The following is an 18,178-nucleotide window of genomic DNA, read 5'->3' on the forward strand; positions in this document are numbered from 1 at the left end:
GGTGTCTCTAGTCTGTCCTTTGAGAAGGCTCAGATCATACAGCCAATTGGGGCATTTAATGGGTATATGCTGTAGCTAGACAAGCCATATTGTAATTTAATGGTATTAAAAATACCTTCCCTTTTCAATCTGCAGTCACTGAAATTTTCTGTAAAATTCAATGCAATATGACAGCTTGGAGTTGTTCCGTACACCACTGGTGTATTGAATGCCACTAGAAATGTTATTTCCTGCTTGTGTGATTGGCTAACTGATTTTCCCAGAAGTCTGCACTAGGATACAAGTCAAAGTGTAGGCACCCCCTGCAATAATAGTTTAGGTTTGGTGAAATACTCCCCAAGGGTTAAATGCTTTTAACCTCCTTAGCGGTATTCCCGAGTGTAGCTCGGGGTAAAATGTGAGTACCAAGAGCGGTAACCCCGAGCTACACTCGGGCTTACCATGCGGCGTTGCTCAAGGAGTCCCTGCAGCACTTACCTTGTCCTTCGCTCCCACGATATGTCCCCTGCAGTGTCCCCAGCCATCTCCTCCGGCCGATGCCGGCATCTGGCTTCCGTGTTTCGGTCCCTGTGACGTCGGGACGTAAGAGAGCGCCGGAACCGGCAGCAAATTTGAAATTTTTTAAAAATGTCATTTTTTTAAAAATGATTATTACATAGTAAAACATTGCTGTTTCAATGCATTTCACATACATTTTGTCCCTACTGCTTTGTCCTGTGCCCTGCCTGCATTTTGACTGTTCTTTCTGCCTGGAAACTTAGAATAGTCCATGGCGTCCAAAAAGCGTTCCTTTACGTCAAAAGCGGTTTTAGACCAGCTAGAAAACAGCGATAGTAAATCAGAACCACTTGCAGAATTGAGTGATAATGATTCGTGGGGAAATTCGTCATCAGACACTGAAAACGATTTTGCGACTTTGCTCAGCGATGTGCGAATTTGACTCTGTATTTCAAATTTCAGTGTTTTTGGTTTGATTATATTATTGAATTACATTTATTATTATTATATTATCATTTTTTATGATTATTTATTCAATTATAATTTATGATTTCGTGTTTCAAATTTTATCCTACCCGGGATGTTTACTAGACTCTTGTTCGTACAGATTTCAGTGAGTTATTCCTAAAAATTACAGCCTACAATAAAAAACGACATATTTCCATGCAAAAAAATGGTACCGCTTTCAGCACAAAAAATCGGAAATAATCAGACCGCCGAGGAGGTTAAAGGGATGCCAACACTAGCTTTTCTCATCAGAACCAACTCCCCCATTCAAAATAAATTTGCAAATGATATGGTGAAGCAAGCAGCTATTTCTTCACAGCAGATAAAGGTAGGAATCTACAATAAAGTGTGTTATGGGATAAGTTCACCTTTAAAAAAAAAATAATAAATGCACATTTTTTTACAGGTGCCATGCAGGACTCTTGCAGACTGTCAGTGTACGCTGTCTACCCGTACATCATATGGGCAGGCTGTTTTACGGTGTCAGGAAGAATCAATGAACTACCACAACACTCAACAGCGCCGTGGTAGTTCATTGAGAATTACAAGCTGATATCCACAAAGGATGTCGGTACTTGTAGTTGATTTATTCACATAACTTTGTGGGCGGTGCCCCCGCACAGCTGCACTCTTTTAAAAAAGTTACAGCTGGTGCAGGGAACTTCTCCCCGTACAGCTGTCACAAAGAGGGCTCAGATCGCCAAGCCGCTGCAGGAATGGGAACGTGTTACATGTTCCCGAAGGTGAACTTATCCTATAATGCTTAAAGCCAACCTGTAGCAATAATAGGTATATAGTATTAGTTCCCTTAGTATCATTTGTTCTCAACACAATACTTAGCTGCCAAATCATTTGGCACAGAGGATAAAGAGCTAAGATTTTTCTGAAAAAATGTGCCTTTTTTAAAAGAATATCCAAGAATAAAAAGGCAATATAAGGCAATATATTGCCACTTACCAGTCCTTAGATACAGTGGCCTCATTAGGTTTCTTTTTTCAAGCTAAGAAATTACTTGTTGAATTTTCCAGAGGTGCAATGTCCTTGTAACTCTCTATGAGCTGGATTGAAAACTCAAATAATCTCATTTGTCTTGAGCTGGGAATACACTGACATTTTTTTTTCTGTTAGTGGAATGGAAAAAAAAAATGATAGATTCCCACATCCACACAAGCGATGTGGATGCAGGAATCTTCCCTGCTATGCTATTGTATTCTGACAGCACTGATCGAATGCTGGTATTCCAGCAGGGCCGTTCATTAGAAGTCGGTCCAATGACCAGTTTCTGTTGAACACAGAGGGATATACACACAGTGAAATTTGGCCAGTTCCGACTTGAACCGACTGAATTTCGATACCTGTAAACCCTGCTTTACAATCTTCTGTAAGCTACCAATTCTGCTGCCGCCCATATAATGGAGATAAAGAAAAAATTACCCCTTTTTTAGTGTCATTTAGGAGAGCAACCTGTATGATAACCGTGGTTCTCTCCATAGATACAGTGGAGGGAGTGTTATTTCCAGTATTACTAGGTGAAAATTATGGAGAAGAAAAAATGAATACAGTCATAACATCCATAGACTGGCATTCAGAAACATATTAACCACTTCAAGTCACTTTCACCTCCTTCCAGCCCAGGCCAATTTTCAGCTTTCAGCACTATCACACTTTGAGTGACAAATACTCAGTCATGCAACACTGTACCCATATGACATTTGTATCATTTATTGAGACAGATAGAGCTTTCTTTTGGTGGTATTTGAGCACCACTGGGCGTGTGTATTATTTAGTATGTGTGCAAGATATAGAACCTACAAACTATGGGATATATATCTGAAAATTGATCAGTTGAGACCCTAAAATGTCAGATGCTGGCATGACGTATGGCAGTGATCAGGTCACTGGTATGGGGTATTACGGTGATCAGGACCTTAGCATGAGGTATGCTGTCGACCAGGACGCTGGTATAGCAATGATCAGGACGCTGGTATGGGGTTGATCAGGATGCTAATATGGGGTATGGGGGTGATCAGGATGCTGATATGGGGTATAGCGGTGATCAGAATGCTGGTATGGGGTATAGTGGTGATCAGGATGCTGGTATGGCATATGGGTTGATCAAGATGCTGGTGTGGAGCATGGCGGTGATAAGGTTGCTGGTATGGTGTATGGGGTTATCAGGATGCTTGTATGGGGTATGGCAGTCATCAGGATGCTGGTATGGGGTATGGTGGTAATCAAGGTGCTGGTATGGCATATGGCGGTGATCAGGACGCTGGTATGGGGTATAGTGGTGATCAGGACAATGGTATGGTGGTGCTTAGGACATTGGTATGGTGTATGGTAGAGTTCTTGAGCACACTGAGACAGGTGACAGGGGCTGGCTGCATTGTTTATTATCCCTATACTGGGGCAGTGATCAGGGACACTGGTGTGGCTTGCACTGCAGTCTGTGAGTATACAAGCAGTCTGACAGGCTGCTGTACATTCACAGGCTGCAGGATTGCTTCTCTCTGCTCTCACAGTGACAGCAGAGAGAAGCTATCTTTAGTTTCACTTTGCATTGTGTACTCTGTGATTGCTGTGAATGGACACTGCAATCACATGGCAAAACACCATGTGATCGCCCAGACACAGTGGTAATGTGGTCTGCTGTGCCTCTCTGTGAGCTGCGCAGGAGCCGCCGATGCCGGCTGACATACAGGTATGTCAGCCCACATTAGCAAAGCTTCCCATCTACTGTCTATAGTCTATGGGCGGTCAGGAAGAGATTCAAATTTAGTTTTTAGGTTAAGCATGCTTTAGTGAGTTGTTTTAGAATCATTAATTTTTGCAATTTTAAACTACAAATGTTGAATCCTATACCATGTATACAAACTCTTGCTTTCACCCATAGTTGGTTTTACAAAAATGTTTACTCAGTCCAATGGACAATTCTGTGTTTGGCGGTTGCAAGATGAACGGTACTTGCCTGATTGTATTATGCCAAGTGTAAAGTTTGGTGGAAGGGGGCTATGGTAAGGGGTTGTTTTTCAGGGGTTGGGCTTGGTCCCTTATTTCCAGTGAAGGGAACTCTTAAGGCATCTGCAAACCAAGACATCATGGACAATTTCATGCTCCCAACTTTGTGGGAACAGTTTGGGGAAGGTCCCTTTCTGTTCCAACATGACTGCACCAGAGCACAAAGCAAGGTCCATAAAGACATGGATGAGCCAGTTTGGGGTGGAGGAACTTGACTGGCCTGGACAGAGTCCTGACCTAAACCCGATAGAACACCTTTGGGATGAATTAGAGCGAAGACTGCGAGCCAGGCCTTCTCGTCCGACATCAGTGCCAGACCTCACAAATGCACTTCTGGAAGAATGGTCAAATATTCCCGTAGACACACTCCAAAACCTTGTGGACAGTCTTCCCAGAAGAGTTGAAGCTGTTATAGCTGCAAAGAAGGCAAGCGTCCCAATACTTTGGCAATATAGTGTATGTGTGTCTATATATATATATATATATATATATATATATATATATATATATATCATATACATATACACACACACACTGTATGCTTAATGAAATTAAGCTGTTGAAACCAAGCAACTTAACCTCACATGACTGACTCAAAGAAATCAATCTTTTTAAATATACCAAAAGAAGACTGTATTTTAAAATGTGGTTAAAAAAGTAATATTTACAATAAAAACCTGTGTATTGTAATGAGACATCTAGCAGTACTGGAGACAGATCAAATTCCTTCTGAACCACTAATGTTTAATTTTTCACTGTTATCCACAGCCTGAAATGCATGTTTTCTGTTTTCTCATCCAAAGTGCTATCTTCTCTTTTCTCAACTCATGCAGGTTGTCCCCTGGTTAAATATTTAAACTTGGTTTCTTTTAAATATTGACAAAACTCTTGATAAAAGTATTAAAAAAGTTTAAAGCCGGGTTAAGAATAAAGCCCAACTCAAGCTAATGCAAATATAAAATTGGTCTATTTCTCCAGTATACTGTATATAGGATATATTATTATTTTTTGTCTAGGAAGGATCGGATAAACAGGAATACTTAATCCATGATCTTGCCAACTTCTTTCAGCTGGTTCTCATCTCTCATAGCATAATTGTTTAATTGTTAGGAACAAGATAATCTGCTGGTGGTACTGTGGTTCCCGAACCTGAATTATGTAGCCCTGGTGTCCGGCAGGTATTGTCCACCAGAAGTCAGCAGATTCCTGTAATTGTCTACAAATGATGCTAGCTGCTAGGAGAGTATTTATCTCCTACTCTAGGTGTCCACAGTGTCTCAGTGATTTTACCTCTGTGTCCAAACCTCCTGATATTTCCTCCTTTAAACTAACAGTCTTGCTCTGCTACGCCACTGATTTGCTGCCTTAAACCCTTTTTTTTTTACATCAATTGCTTGAACCTGTTACCCTGATCCTGCTGCCACTACCTAGGACCCTTGCAACAGATCCTCATTCTGGCCCCTATCCCGACCCATCTTACCAGTACAGATTAAACTCTAGGGAGCCCCCTAGGCAGTTGAAACGTTACCCCAACCCCGCCCCCCCTCCCTCGCATGGTTCTGACTCTGAAGGTTTCCTGTATGCATACTCTAGTGGGATAACATTGAACTAAGTAGTGTGTACGTTGCTCGCTACATAAAGATGGCCTAGGCTATAAGAAGATAGCTTAGACCCTGAAACTGAGCTGCAGCATGGTGGCCAAGACTATACAGCGGTTTAACAGGACAGGTTTTGAGGGGACAGCAAATTTACACTGTTATACAAGCTGTACACTCACTACTTTACATTGTAGCAAAGTGTCATTTATTCAGTGTTGTCACATGAAAAGATATATTAAAATATTTACAAAAATGTGAGGGGTGTACTCTGTGAGATACTGTACCTAGCAGAGCAATACAAAGCAGCATGCTTATATAGTAAAACACACACAGGCCACATAGTAAAACAGCACACAGTTAACCCTTTGCCCCAGATGTTAACCCCTTCCTGCCCAGTGTCATTAGTACAGTGTCAGTGCTTTTTATTAGCACTGACCACTGTATTAGTGTCACAGGGGATGTCAGTGGCAGTTAGTCAGTCCCCCTTTAGTGTCAGAATGCCCACCGCAGTCCTGCTATAAGTTGATGATTGCTGCGATTACTAGTATAAAGAATAAAAAAATTCCAATATATATACCGCCATTTGTAGATGCTATAACTTTAACTTAAACCAATTAATGTAGACGTATTGGGATTTTTTTAGCAATGACATGTAGTAGAATACATTTTGGCTTATTTATGATGAAATTTGATTTTTGAAATTTTTGACTAGATATGTTTTATTGCAAAAAGTAAAAAATACTGGGGTTTTTTTTTTCAAAATTGTCGGCCTTTTTTTGTTTATAGTGCAAAAAATAAAAAATGCACAGGCAATCAAATACAACCGAAAGAAAGCTCATTTTGGCGGAAAAAGAGGACATAAATTTCATTTGGGTGCAGTGTTGCATGACTGCGCAATTGTCAGTTAAAGTAACGCAGCGCCATATAGCAAAAAATGGCCTGGTCAGGAAGTTTTTTTTAACCACTGGTTGAACAGATTCATTCAGCCACACAAATGATATGGGTGGAAGAATCTCTCTCACCCGATTATTGCATTCTGACAGCTGTACCCACTGCCATCAGATTACACTGGGATATGTTGGAAAAGAATACACTGTGACATGTTGGAAAAGTCTTCCGACATGTCCCGCTGACTGAAGTCAATCAAAGAAGTGTGTTACTTGTCAGATCACCAGGTGAAAATAATAGAATAGAGTAAAAACCTTAAAAAGAAAATGAATGCAACCATTTCTTTTAAGGATTGGTATGTTGCAGTATATTACAATATTTGATTTTGTGTTTAAAACCCCTCTTAAAGCTGACCTATAGGTACAAAACGTTCATTTAAATATATTCCTTAATAGCCACAAAGGATAGAAATCCACTTTGTGTGTACCAATTGCCTTTACAAACCCAGATATTACCTTGTAAAAGTAGCCATCACCTCTGTATCTGTGCAGAGATCAGTGCTGTAAAAGAGGTCCAGCTGGTCCCACCTACTACAGGCTGTCTGCAGAAAACTACAGGAGGGAGCAGACACAAGGCCAGTCACCCTGCACAAGGTGATAGCATCAGTGACCGGTCTTTATTACAGGATGTTTCTGCACAGAGGCAACATTTTTCACTGGCGTATTGCACAGATCAGGAAGAAATACACAATGCACATCAAGATCCAGGTAAGAATACACAAGTTTCTTGTATTTAGGAAACATTTGCTTATCCCAGGGTTCAGCTTTAGGAAAGCAATGACCAGCAGCAGGGCAGTTTTGTGAGCAGATAGAAGAGGAAATTCCCCATGCTGCACTGAAGACTCTTTCTGCCATGACTTGTAGGGCAGGCTAGTACCTCAAACTCCTATTGGGTCACATCCAGCCAGTGATACATCCTTGACACTCAGTAGTCCATGGTATGATTGCTTGTAAGTGTTTTAATTAAAGCCCTGCTGTACTTGTCCTTGTTTGTTTGATCAGTGCAGGGCAGTCTTAAAAAAAGCAAAAAAAAGAATGAAATGTAGTAAAAATGTAATCCTAAACATCATGTCTCTGACAAGGAAATCCAACTACCCCAAATTATTTTTTATTATTTAATCACTCCAATTATTTTCAGCCAGCCCCGGTTTAAATATGTGGCTTTGTAAAACAGAAGTGTAACATTCACCAATCCCTTCCAGGATGGCACTGTAGGGGTCAGAGGTTTTTTTCCACTGTAGTATAATTGTTTTGCAGGCATAATAAAGAACAATTCTTAGAAGGGTCTTATGTGCCACTGTGGCCAAGAGTCCCTCTATCAGTCCTAGCAAGGAGGCTGGGATGGTCAAGAGAATTGGGAGAGATGAAGGTCATGCTATAAATTGGGTAATATTTTTCCAAACCTGTATAATATATACCATAGAGAAACTTATATTGTATTAGATGATCTTTTGCAGAGACTAAGTGCTGGAAGGAGTTGTCCCACATGTTGTTCCAGTCATTTCCATGAGCATTAACCTCCCATTTCCTCCTGAATTTCACCTGCATTTGGGGGGCCAGTTGGGAACAACTCTTTGTACACTGCAGAAAGCAGCGTAACCAGATCATCATCTCATAACAGTCTTTCTAGAAAGGAGGGCTGAGTCACCAAGGCAGACAAGCCAAGTTGTGAAAAAAAGCATAGAAACCTAAAGAAATGCCAGTTAGGGAGAGTAAATTTGACTTTGAGCTGATTAAATATCAACAGTTTGCCTTGAAATGCAATATCACCTATCATCTTGATCCCCTTCACTGCCCACAACACCAGATAAAGGACTGACGTGAGATGAGGATAGCAGAGATTTAGCAACAATGGGAAATATGAAGAAATCTTTTGTTCCGATCTTATGGGCCAGGTCCCAGGTACTTATGGTTGTTTTCATGGAGTGCCCATGTGTAGTGCCTGAAGCCCTCAGTTAAGAAGAAATTTCAATCCCTTATATGACCCCACCAGTGCTACCTTTAATACCGTAGCTGTACCCCGTCACTCTCACTCAACCATCTATGGGCAAAGAATATTTGGGCCACTTAAAATACTTGTGTTTTTTTTAATCCAGCTTAAAAGTTTCAGACCAAAACCCATATGAAGGAGTGCCATCTCCATGTACTGCCAATCCACAGAATAAAGGGCTTTTTCTATGTCTAAAGAGAGTACAACTCTAGCCCCCGGGTTATAATGAGTTATCTAGAGATGTGAAAAGAGCCTTCAAAGGTTTGTATCTGTGGATTTATGGGGCATAAACCCAGTTTGATCTAAATTCACTAGCAAGGCTATAATGCAGGACAGATGGGTGGCCAGCAAATTAGTTAAAATTTTTAGATCCATGTTCAATAACGCATATTATTATTCTACAGTATTTATAAAGCACCAACAGTTCGTTCAGCACTGTACATTACAATGGGAGACAGAACATGCGACAGTACGATAACAATACAATGTGATACACGAGGGGTTCGAGGGCCCAGCCCTTTCGAGCTTACAATCTAGGAAAGGAGCATTCAGTAGGGTCCTTGCCAGATTTAGGGATTAACACCACATGTGCATCTAACATACAGGCAGATAAGATAGAGCAATTCAAACAGTATTTGTATAAAGAATGTAATCTGTTGCTCCTATACCACCCAGCTGGGAGACCATCCAGATCCATTGACTTATGAGGAGGAAAAGATGGACATGTCAGCATCCAAGAATGACCTATCCTCCTCTGCCAGCAAAGGAATGGAGAGAGATGAAAATGCATTTCCAGATCCTCTCTTCTGTAGGGGAAGATAGGAGCATACAAGAGACTGTAATTTCATACAAATGACTCAACTACAGTATGACCTCCAGGTCAGTAAAAAGTTCCCTAGCCAAGGTTTTTAATACAAGGAATGTTTGTCTGTGTCCTCTGATCTGCTACTAATAAGGCCAGAAGCTTGCCATTTTGTCTGCCTGCTCGAACAGTGACTTATCCCTCCTAATACAGGAAGTATGAGTAAATTCAGACAAGTGTAAATTCAGCTGTTGTCTAGAATTAGATAAGGCTGTGTATGTGGCTTTGGACGGGTAAGAAGCATATTCACCTCCTCTCTTTATCTTGCAGTCCCCACAGAGCCAAATTGTACTGTATCTGGTACAAACTGTTTTAATAGCGGACACATATTCCCCCCTTATAACTGCCTTGAAAGCATCCCAGACAATATGTTTTAAGCACAGTATCTATATTTTCTGTCCAGAAAGAGGTGAAAGAGGGAGCCACCTGTTGAGATTCGCTCTTCTACACCTATGACCACTCCGGGGGCCAATCTACAACTACATTACCCCCCCCCCCTTCCTGCATCTCACCAGAAACTGGAGTGTAATTGATATAGAAGTGTGGTTCGAAAGATCCCTGGACAGCCAAGAGGCCTCATAAAGAGTATGGAAGCAGTTTAAGTGCCAAGCTAGCATACCTGCACTTGACTATTGTAGGGGTTGCCCAAATAAAGATGACATGAGGTCAACTGCCTTTCAGCCTGGAACTGGAGAGCTGGAAACAGCTCTGGCCCAGTGTAGCTTCTGTACCCTAGGCAAACAAGCTGCAACACGTGGCTGTATGTAGTCTGGGATGTTGCAAATGCTCTGGGGGTTCTTGGAGGAAACTTCCAGGTCTGAGGAGGTGGAGGATGAGGCCAGTGAGGAGAAGGGCGTACCAGTGACTGCGCTGTCACAATTGTACAAGACAAATGGCAACATCACCAGTTCCAGTGGTGTTCCCCATCCTGCATTCTTCACAACCACCAGAAGATTGACCCAGTATGTAGTGCCCCTGTCCAGGCTTACTGGAACATGTGCTTATAGTCATGTGTACCTTGCCAACAACAGCATGGTCCAGTGACACAAGCACATTACATTTATATACTGGTGGAGGGAAGGGATGGCTTTCTTGGGTGGGAAGCTGGATACAGGCCATAAACTTGTGAAAGGGGGCTGATTCCAAGACCTGGAATAGGAGCAGCTGTAAGGCCAGCAGTTTTGCAACAATGGCATTGAGATGCTGGGCAAGGGGGAACTTTTCTTCTGCTGCAGCAATTGCGAAATACACACCTGCCTGGGAAAGGATGTTGCTGGAGAAGGGTTCTGCAAATGTTCAAGCTTTCACCTGATGTGACCTGACCCACGCCTCAGCATGAACCCATAAACCTGTTCACCATTTGACATGTTGTATCCTAGGCTCGGAAACTCTCTCTGTCACTAGAGGTTGCAGATGTTGTTGCACATGCAGGAGGTGAATGTTGTGGAGAGTGTGCAGAAAGTGAGGAATGGGGAGGAGGACTGTGGGGTCTTTTGCACTCTACAGTTATGATGCTACTTTCCTCAGATTTTAAAGAAGGAAATCTTGTGCATGACCAAGATCATTCTACAGCAGCAAGTCAGTGTGATCAAATCATTCTGACAACTGGCAGCTGTATGTTTCGGACAAGGAAGGCTTCTTAACCACTCAACTACCTCTTGCATTTACTGTGGCTGTATAGAACAGGCCAAATAGAAAAAGCAGACATGTCCATCAAGTAGATGGTATAGCCTAACCACCACTTTGCCCTGCAGCACTTTTTTGCCTCCTACTAACTCAGTAAAAACTCATTTTAGCCCTGCCTGACATTTTTAATAAAGAGAATTGCCTAATTTAAAGGCAGCTATGGCAATAGGAGGAATACATATGTGGTTCTTTGGTGCACATTGCTTTAGTATACAAGTATGTAAAAGTATGTGCTACAAACGGCAGCTTTCCCTATGTGAGCAACAAGTGTATGCTACCCATCTCACAGTTAAAAAAATATGTCTGCAGCAAAAGAAAATAAATTATACATCCCCAGAGGTCGCACACCCACCCCCTGCATGCCTGTCAAATTAGGACATGCGACTGTGTCCATACAGCCGCTGTGTCCCCTAGAGTAAAATTGGCTGCCTGCAAGAAGCTGCAGGCGGTTCCAACCGCAAAAAACATATGGCTCATTCATACTGTCAGCAGCTAAACCACAACTACAGTTATTGCTGACAAACACAAAAAGTTAATCCTAAAAAGGTCCTTGAACTGCTGTGCCACAGGACAAGCTGTACAAAGTTGAGGGCTTTGGCACTTTTTCAATAGCTTGCTGGGGTTGCTGCTTTCACTGGTCAATTCATGAAGACGATCTATGATCGAGACTTATCGAGGTTTGATGACGCGACTTCCGCCAACGTCACATCTGCCCTTCGGAACACACGCCGACTAGAAGACTAACCACCATAGCGTCAGCCATTTTCTTACTGCACAAGCAACGGGGCTGAGTACACTGGGTTCCAGGTTATGGGCACTTCTTTTGTGAGTGTAATATTTGCAGTAATTTCCCCATAATTAAAGTAAAAGCATATTTACATTCTGGGATGTCTACTTTTGTTTCTTTACGCATGCTGACTATTTGTCCACTCTGCTTGTGGAGAAGAGAAAGTTGGTAACAGATACAGCTCACTTGGAGGAAAAGTGGTTACCAATAGCAACACTGTTTCACTGGGATAGTCCCAACAGCGCGAATGACCATTCTAGATGGTGAGTGTCAGTCCATGTGGGGCACTATTCTGAGCACAGTGGAGCACCTGTTGTGTTATGAAAAGAGTTCACAATCAAGAACAGTAGACAGTAGACAGTAGAATATCAGCACTCTGCACCATTTTTTCACTTATTGGGACTGAATTTATTTAATTCTGTCTATTATTTCATACAATTTATGTTGATTTTTGCACTTATTATGCACGGTCCATATGGTTATTTATCTATTAGTTTGTGTTTACAAGTTCACAATTCAGGACTGCTGCAAGTTATTATTGGGAATGATTGATACACCAACAAGCGCATTAGCACCCTTTTTTTCACTCATGTTTTTTATTGCCAAAATGATCTAAAACAGCCTTTTTGTAGGTTAAAGTGAATCAATGTAGGGTAATGCTGCTGTATTTATGCCAAGCTAAAAAGTTAAAAAATCAAATGCACATTCAAAAATTGTGATGCCAGAATACAATGTTGCTGATGCTGTCCGTGAAAATCAGATGGTTCTGTAACACTACATACAGCTCAAAGGCATCCCCAAACATGTCATTTAAAGGATTGCTGTTTTTTTCCATGTCACAATTAAAGTGGAGCTCCACCCAAAAGGGGAAGTTCCACTTTAAGGACTGCTCCCCCGCTCCCCATTAAAGATTGGCACCTTTGGGGAGCAGGGGGAGCGGGTACCCGAATTTGACAGGTACCCGCTCCCACTTCCGGTCCGATCGCCTAGGTGATCAGAAGCAGAAGGTGTCCTCTCTCCCTCCCTGTAGTCTTTTGGGACACGTGACAGGTCCCAGAAGACTACAGGACTATTCACAAAGTGCTGCGCTACTTTTGCATGCACAGTGGGTACCCAGCTGTGAAGCAGCAAGCTATCACAGCCGGGTGCCCACACTGAGGATGCCGGCCTGCTGGAATACAGGACGGCCGGTGAAATGCGCTGCAGTGGACAGGTAACAAGGGACAGGTAAGTGGCTATTTTTTAAAAGTCATCAGCTACAGTTTTTGTAGCTGCTGACTTTTATTTTTTGATAGATTGACTGGAAATCCACTTTAAGGAAACGTCTCCCCACTGTATGGTTTTTGGGGTTTTTTTGCTTAGTTAATTGTCCCCCAGGGCAGTGCCCAGAACCCCATTCTTTTTGGGACAATAGCTTGCCTAATAGACTTGAAGTTGGCCAGAATTTAGTATCAAGATTCATCCCCATAGGTTTCAATAGAATGAATTGCTAAATTCAGGTTTTGCAAATTTCAGATATGATTCATCCAACCCTCTGTGCATTGAACTTGCTGGTTTGTCCATCCCTAGGGTTTTGGTTAGCTTAAAGGTCAAGGGTTGGGTTGAAGTTAAGAGTATATCATTCTAGCCACATTATGGGGCAATAAATAATAGCGTTGGCCTCCACTATAACATGAATGCCTACATTTTAGTATGTGCTCAAGTATTTAGAGACTGATCACTGTCACAGCAGGACTGGAGCTACTACTTCCAGGTAAAGTCTATTTTAAAAGAGCCCTTTTAATGCACTTAGTTCATAGACCTCATTAAAAATAAAACACCAATCTAATCTGCAAAATACTGCATGCAGAAAAAGCAAATACAACTCTTTAACAAATCTAAAAAAAAAATCTTAATACATTATGGTTTGTGGCAACATTACCTAATATGGGAGCAATCCCTTTCTATGAATACAATTTAGGAAGTGAATGGGATATATAAAAATGCCCAAAGCAAATATGCCTAACCTGTATTTATAGTGAATCTGCAATGGAAAAATCCACTTAATTTGCATATCGAGTGTCAGTAACATTCATGCAACATGAGTAAAGAAAAAAAAGAAAAAAGATATGACACCCTGTTATAGATGTCAGAGCTTTATTCTTATGCTATGTGTAATATCACACAAAATGAATATTAGTTGTCGGATTCAATAAAATGTGTATCACTTAGATGTGCGTATGCATTGTTTTAGTAAACTTAAATAAAGTTTACTAAAAAATTAAAAAAACATGTTTTTCTAAACTTCAGTCAATATTTCACTATAGAGGACACAGTGTGACACAAGTATTAGTAAAAGCAACAGGCAATGATAAAAAGCTTGAAATATGCTATGCAATGGTGGCCATACACATAACAATCTGATAATACAATTCTTCACGAATTAGACAATGTGACCGAATCTTTGAATTGTTTTAAAGACACATGCTGTGTCATTGATCTATTTTGAGCAAAAATGTTTGATTTAATTGAAATTATTCTGATTGGTCTGGAAAGCAAATATGATCATAGGAAATGTAGCTTAATCCGATTGTTAAGTATATGGACAATCTTTTTCCATCTTCTGATCATATTTTTATCCTGAACAGTAATCAATCAACAATACAATCATATATAAAATTGTTCAGTGTGTGGCCACCATAACATACATGCTTTTCCAACAGAACTAACGTTTATTAATGAAAGATGGAAACTCAAATCCTATATTCTCTATTCACTTTTAAGAGCAAACTTCAGATGCACTAATATATACTGGTGGGGATTTACTAAAACAGGTGCACACAGAATCTGGTCCAGTTGTGGGTTGTAACCAATCAGCTTCTAACTTCTGTTTGTTCAATTAGGGTTTGAAAATTAAACCTGGAAGCTGATTGGTTGCTATGCAGAGCTGCACCAGACTCTGTGTGCACCAGTTTTAGTAAATCTACCCTTTCGGCTAATGATCCTGTTCCATAAGACATAATGAAATGTGTAAGACATAATAAATAATTGATGGGAATCAAATAAACTGACATTTCATTTCTATGGGTAAGTGCAGTTTATTTTGCACTTTTTTTTTTTAAATCTTTTTTGTTGGTCTATTGTACAAGCTCAATATAATGCTATTTTTGCTCTTAAGCACAATCTAGAGAGATGGGTGTATATATTTATAGTAAATAATTAAAACACACTGCAGTGTTTGCATAATAGAATATGTACTTGTTATAGAAGGTGCAATATTCTTTGCTCTCTCTAAAATAAAATAATGGATACGAGATAACATCACCCCATTTGATGAAAAACGAATAATGCTGCAATTAAGACCCCCCCCCCCCCCCAGGAGTGTGGATACAGAGAGATGGATGACCCTGTATGCTGTCAGGGAAGTGTTGTGTTGTGCTGGGAGGGAATTGCCCTTACATCTACTACACTAAACATGTCAGAAAGAAGAGTTGCCTTTTACAACTTACAAAGTCACCTTTCTTTTTGGGATGTGGAATAAAAGTTCCTCTTCTTTAATCTTCTTCTTTTCTAGCTGAGATAAAGCGCTGCCTTGAGGTGACAGTCCACATTCTCCTGGATGAGGCTTCTAGGATCTCTCCATAGGCTGATGTCTAGAGGAAGAAGCTCCCTTGTCATAGGTAGGTAGGTAGGTAGGTGAGTGAGTGCTGGCAGCACCAGAGCGATCCGGCTCCTCCACTCCACTCTGATCTGAGCTGCTGCGCTGAGAGCTGCTAATTAAAGTCCTTGGGAGTCACCGAGTCGGGGATGCAATAGAAAGAGCCAGTCAGTGCTCAGGGCTTCTGCTGACAACAACACACCTCCCACCCACCCACCGACCCAGCCAGCCATCTCTTCTTATTATACAGCTCGATGGAAAGTCAGGAGTTCCCCGGCAGCAGCAGAGAACTGCTCTGTGTGAAGAGGATGGTGAACACATACAGAAGACTGGAAGGGAGATGTACTAAGACTGGAGCGTGCACTCACAATCTGGTGCAGCTGTGCATGGGAGCCAATCAGCTTCTAACTTCAGCTTGTTCAATTATTTTTTGACAATAAAACCTGGAAGCTGCACCACATTTTGCACTTTTTAGTTTTAGTAAATAACCCCCTAGGACTTATGTATACTGGATCATTGCCTCCTCCTCCGTGTAAAATCTTCCTGAAAGTGTTCAGCACATCCAGACTGCCTGACATTCCTTACTGGAACGTTTACCACCAAATCAGCAGGATTTCATTTACAGAATGCAAACAGTATCGCTGACCTGCATTAATCCCACTCTCTCCCTCTTTTTCTCCCAGTTGTTTTTCTCTTTTTCTTAATGTCCCCACCTTGCTTGCTCTCTTTCACCCACTCTGTCTCTTTCTGCCTCCCCTCCCCCTACCCTCTCTATTTACCTCTGCCTATGTCTCCCTCCATATATCTCTCTGCCCCCTTCCCTCTTTTATCTTCCTTCCTCTCTTCTTCCCCCTCTCTCTTCTCTCTTTCTTTATCCCTACCTCTCTCTCTCCATATATCTCTCTGCCCCCTTCCCTCATTCTGTCTTCCTTCTTCTTTCTCTCCCCCCTCTTTCTCTATCCCTTTCTTTCCATATATCTGTCTCCCATCATCTCTCTCTCTTTTCTCTCATACCACTGTAGTTTAGAGATCAGTGGATCTTTCTTTCTCTGTCTCCCTTCCTTTCTCTCTTTTTCTTTCTCTCTTCATATCTCTCGCTCCCTGTCTCATTCTCTCACTATCTTTCTCTCTTTGTCTCCCTTCCTCTCTTTCTCTCATTTTTTCTCTCATACCACTGTAGTTTAGAGATCAGCGGATCTTTCTCTCTCTCTCTCTCTCTCTCTCCCCATCAGCCTCCCTTACTTTCTCTCTTTTTCCTTCTCTCTTCAAATCTCTCGCTCTCTGTCTCATTCTCTCACTCTTTCTCTCTTCTCCCTCTCTCTCTTTGTCTCCCTCTCTCTCACTCCTTTCTCTCCCCCTCTTCCTCTCTATCTTTCTTTCTCTTTCCTCCCCCCCTCTCTCAGTCACTTTCTGTCACTCCCCCTCTATCTTTCATATCTTTCTCACCCCCCCTGCACTCTATCCCTCTCTGCTGCTCCTTATTCTTCTCCCTCTCTCTCTCCTCCACTCTCACTCTCTTCATTTCTCTCCATATATCTCTCTGCCTCCCTCTATCCTTCTCCCTCCCCTCCTTCCTTTCTCTCCCTCTCCCTCTCTCTCCCCCTTCCACTCTCAATCCCCTTTCTCTCTCTCCCCCCTTCTATCTTTCTCTCCCTCCCACTCTTTCCCTCTCTGTCCCTGCTTCTTCTTCTCCCTCTCTCTCTGCCCTGCTCTCTCTCTGTCTCTTTTTCATTTCTCTTCATACAGTATATCTCTGTCTCCCTCCCTCTCTCAGTCCCCTTCCTCTCCCCTCTCTATCTTTCTCTCTCTTTTTCTATGGGGGGGGGGTAGAAAAAGAGAGAGAAAAATAGAGGGGGGAGAGAGAAAGGGAACTGAGAGAGGGGAGCTCTCTCCCTCTCTGTCCCTCCTTTTTCTTCTCCCCCTCTTTCTCCCCCCACTCTCCCTCGGTCTTTTTTTCATTTCTCTCCATATATCTCTGTCTCCCTCCCTCTCTCAGTCCCCTTTCTCTCTCCCCCCCCCCCCTATCTTTCTCTCTCTTTTTCTACCCCCTCCTCTCTTCCTCTCTGTCCCTCCTTCTTCTTCTCTCTCTCTATCTCCCCTGCTCTCACTCTCTTCATTTCTCTCCATATATCTCTCTGCCTCCCTCTATCCTTCCCCCCCCCCCTTCCTTTCTCTCCCGCTTTCTCTTTTCTCTCCCTTCCTCTCTCAATCACCTTTCTCTCTCTCCCCCCTTCTATCCTTCTCTCCCCCCCACTTTCTCCCTCTCTGTCCCTGCTTCTTCTTCTCCATCTTTCTCCCCTGCTCTCCCTTTGCCTCTTTTTAATTTACCTCCATATATCTGTCTCCCTTCCTCAGTCCCCTTTCTCTCCGCCCCTCTATCTTTCTCTCTCTTTTTCTACCTCCCCCCTCCCTCTCCGCCCCTCCTTCTTCTCCCTCTCTCTCTCTCCCCCACTCTGCCTCTGTCTCTTTTTCATTTCTCTCCATATATCTCTCTGTCTCCCTCCCTCTCTCAGTTCCCTTTCTCTCTCTCCCCCCTTCTATCTCTCTTTCCGCCCCCAACTCTCTCCCTCTCTATTCCTCCTTCTTCTTCTCCTTCTCTCTCTCCCCCACTCTGCCTCTGTCTCTTTTTCATTTCTCTCCATATATCT

General features: G+C 42.1%; 1 protein-coding gene across 2 annotated transcripts in view; it reads right to left on the reverse strand.

The window, feature by feature from the left end:
- NPY2R (neuropeptide Y receptor Y2) overlaps positions 1-15,869 on the reverse strand; it is a 75,811-nt gene extending 59,942 nt beyond the window's left edge. The window contains exon 1 of one of the 2 annotated variants that reach the window (XM_089670424.1): positions 15,390-15,869. The gene's annotated coding sequence lies outside the window, so the exon portion shown is untranslated. Of the gene's footprint in view, positions 1-15,381 lie in introns of both variants that reach the window. The other variant, XM_089670422.1, reaches the window with a different exon arrangement.
- Between the last annotated feature and the right edge of the window lie 2,309 nt (positions 15,870-18,178).

Source organism: Staurois parvus, unplaced genomic scaffold (assembly GCF_062004578.1).
Source record: "Staurois parvus isolate SC_StPar_1 unplaced genomic scaffold, SC_StPar_1.0 ptg000090l, whole genome shotgun sequence".
NCBI classification, from domain to species: domain Eukaryota; kingdom Metazoa; phylum Chordata; class Amphibia; order Anura; family Ranidae; genus Staurois; species Staurois parvus.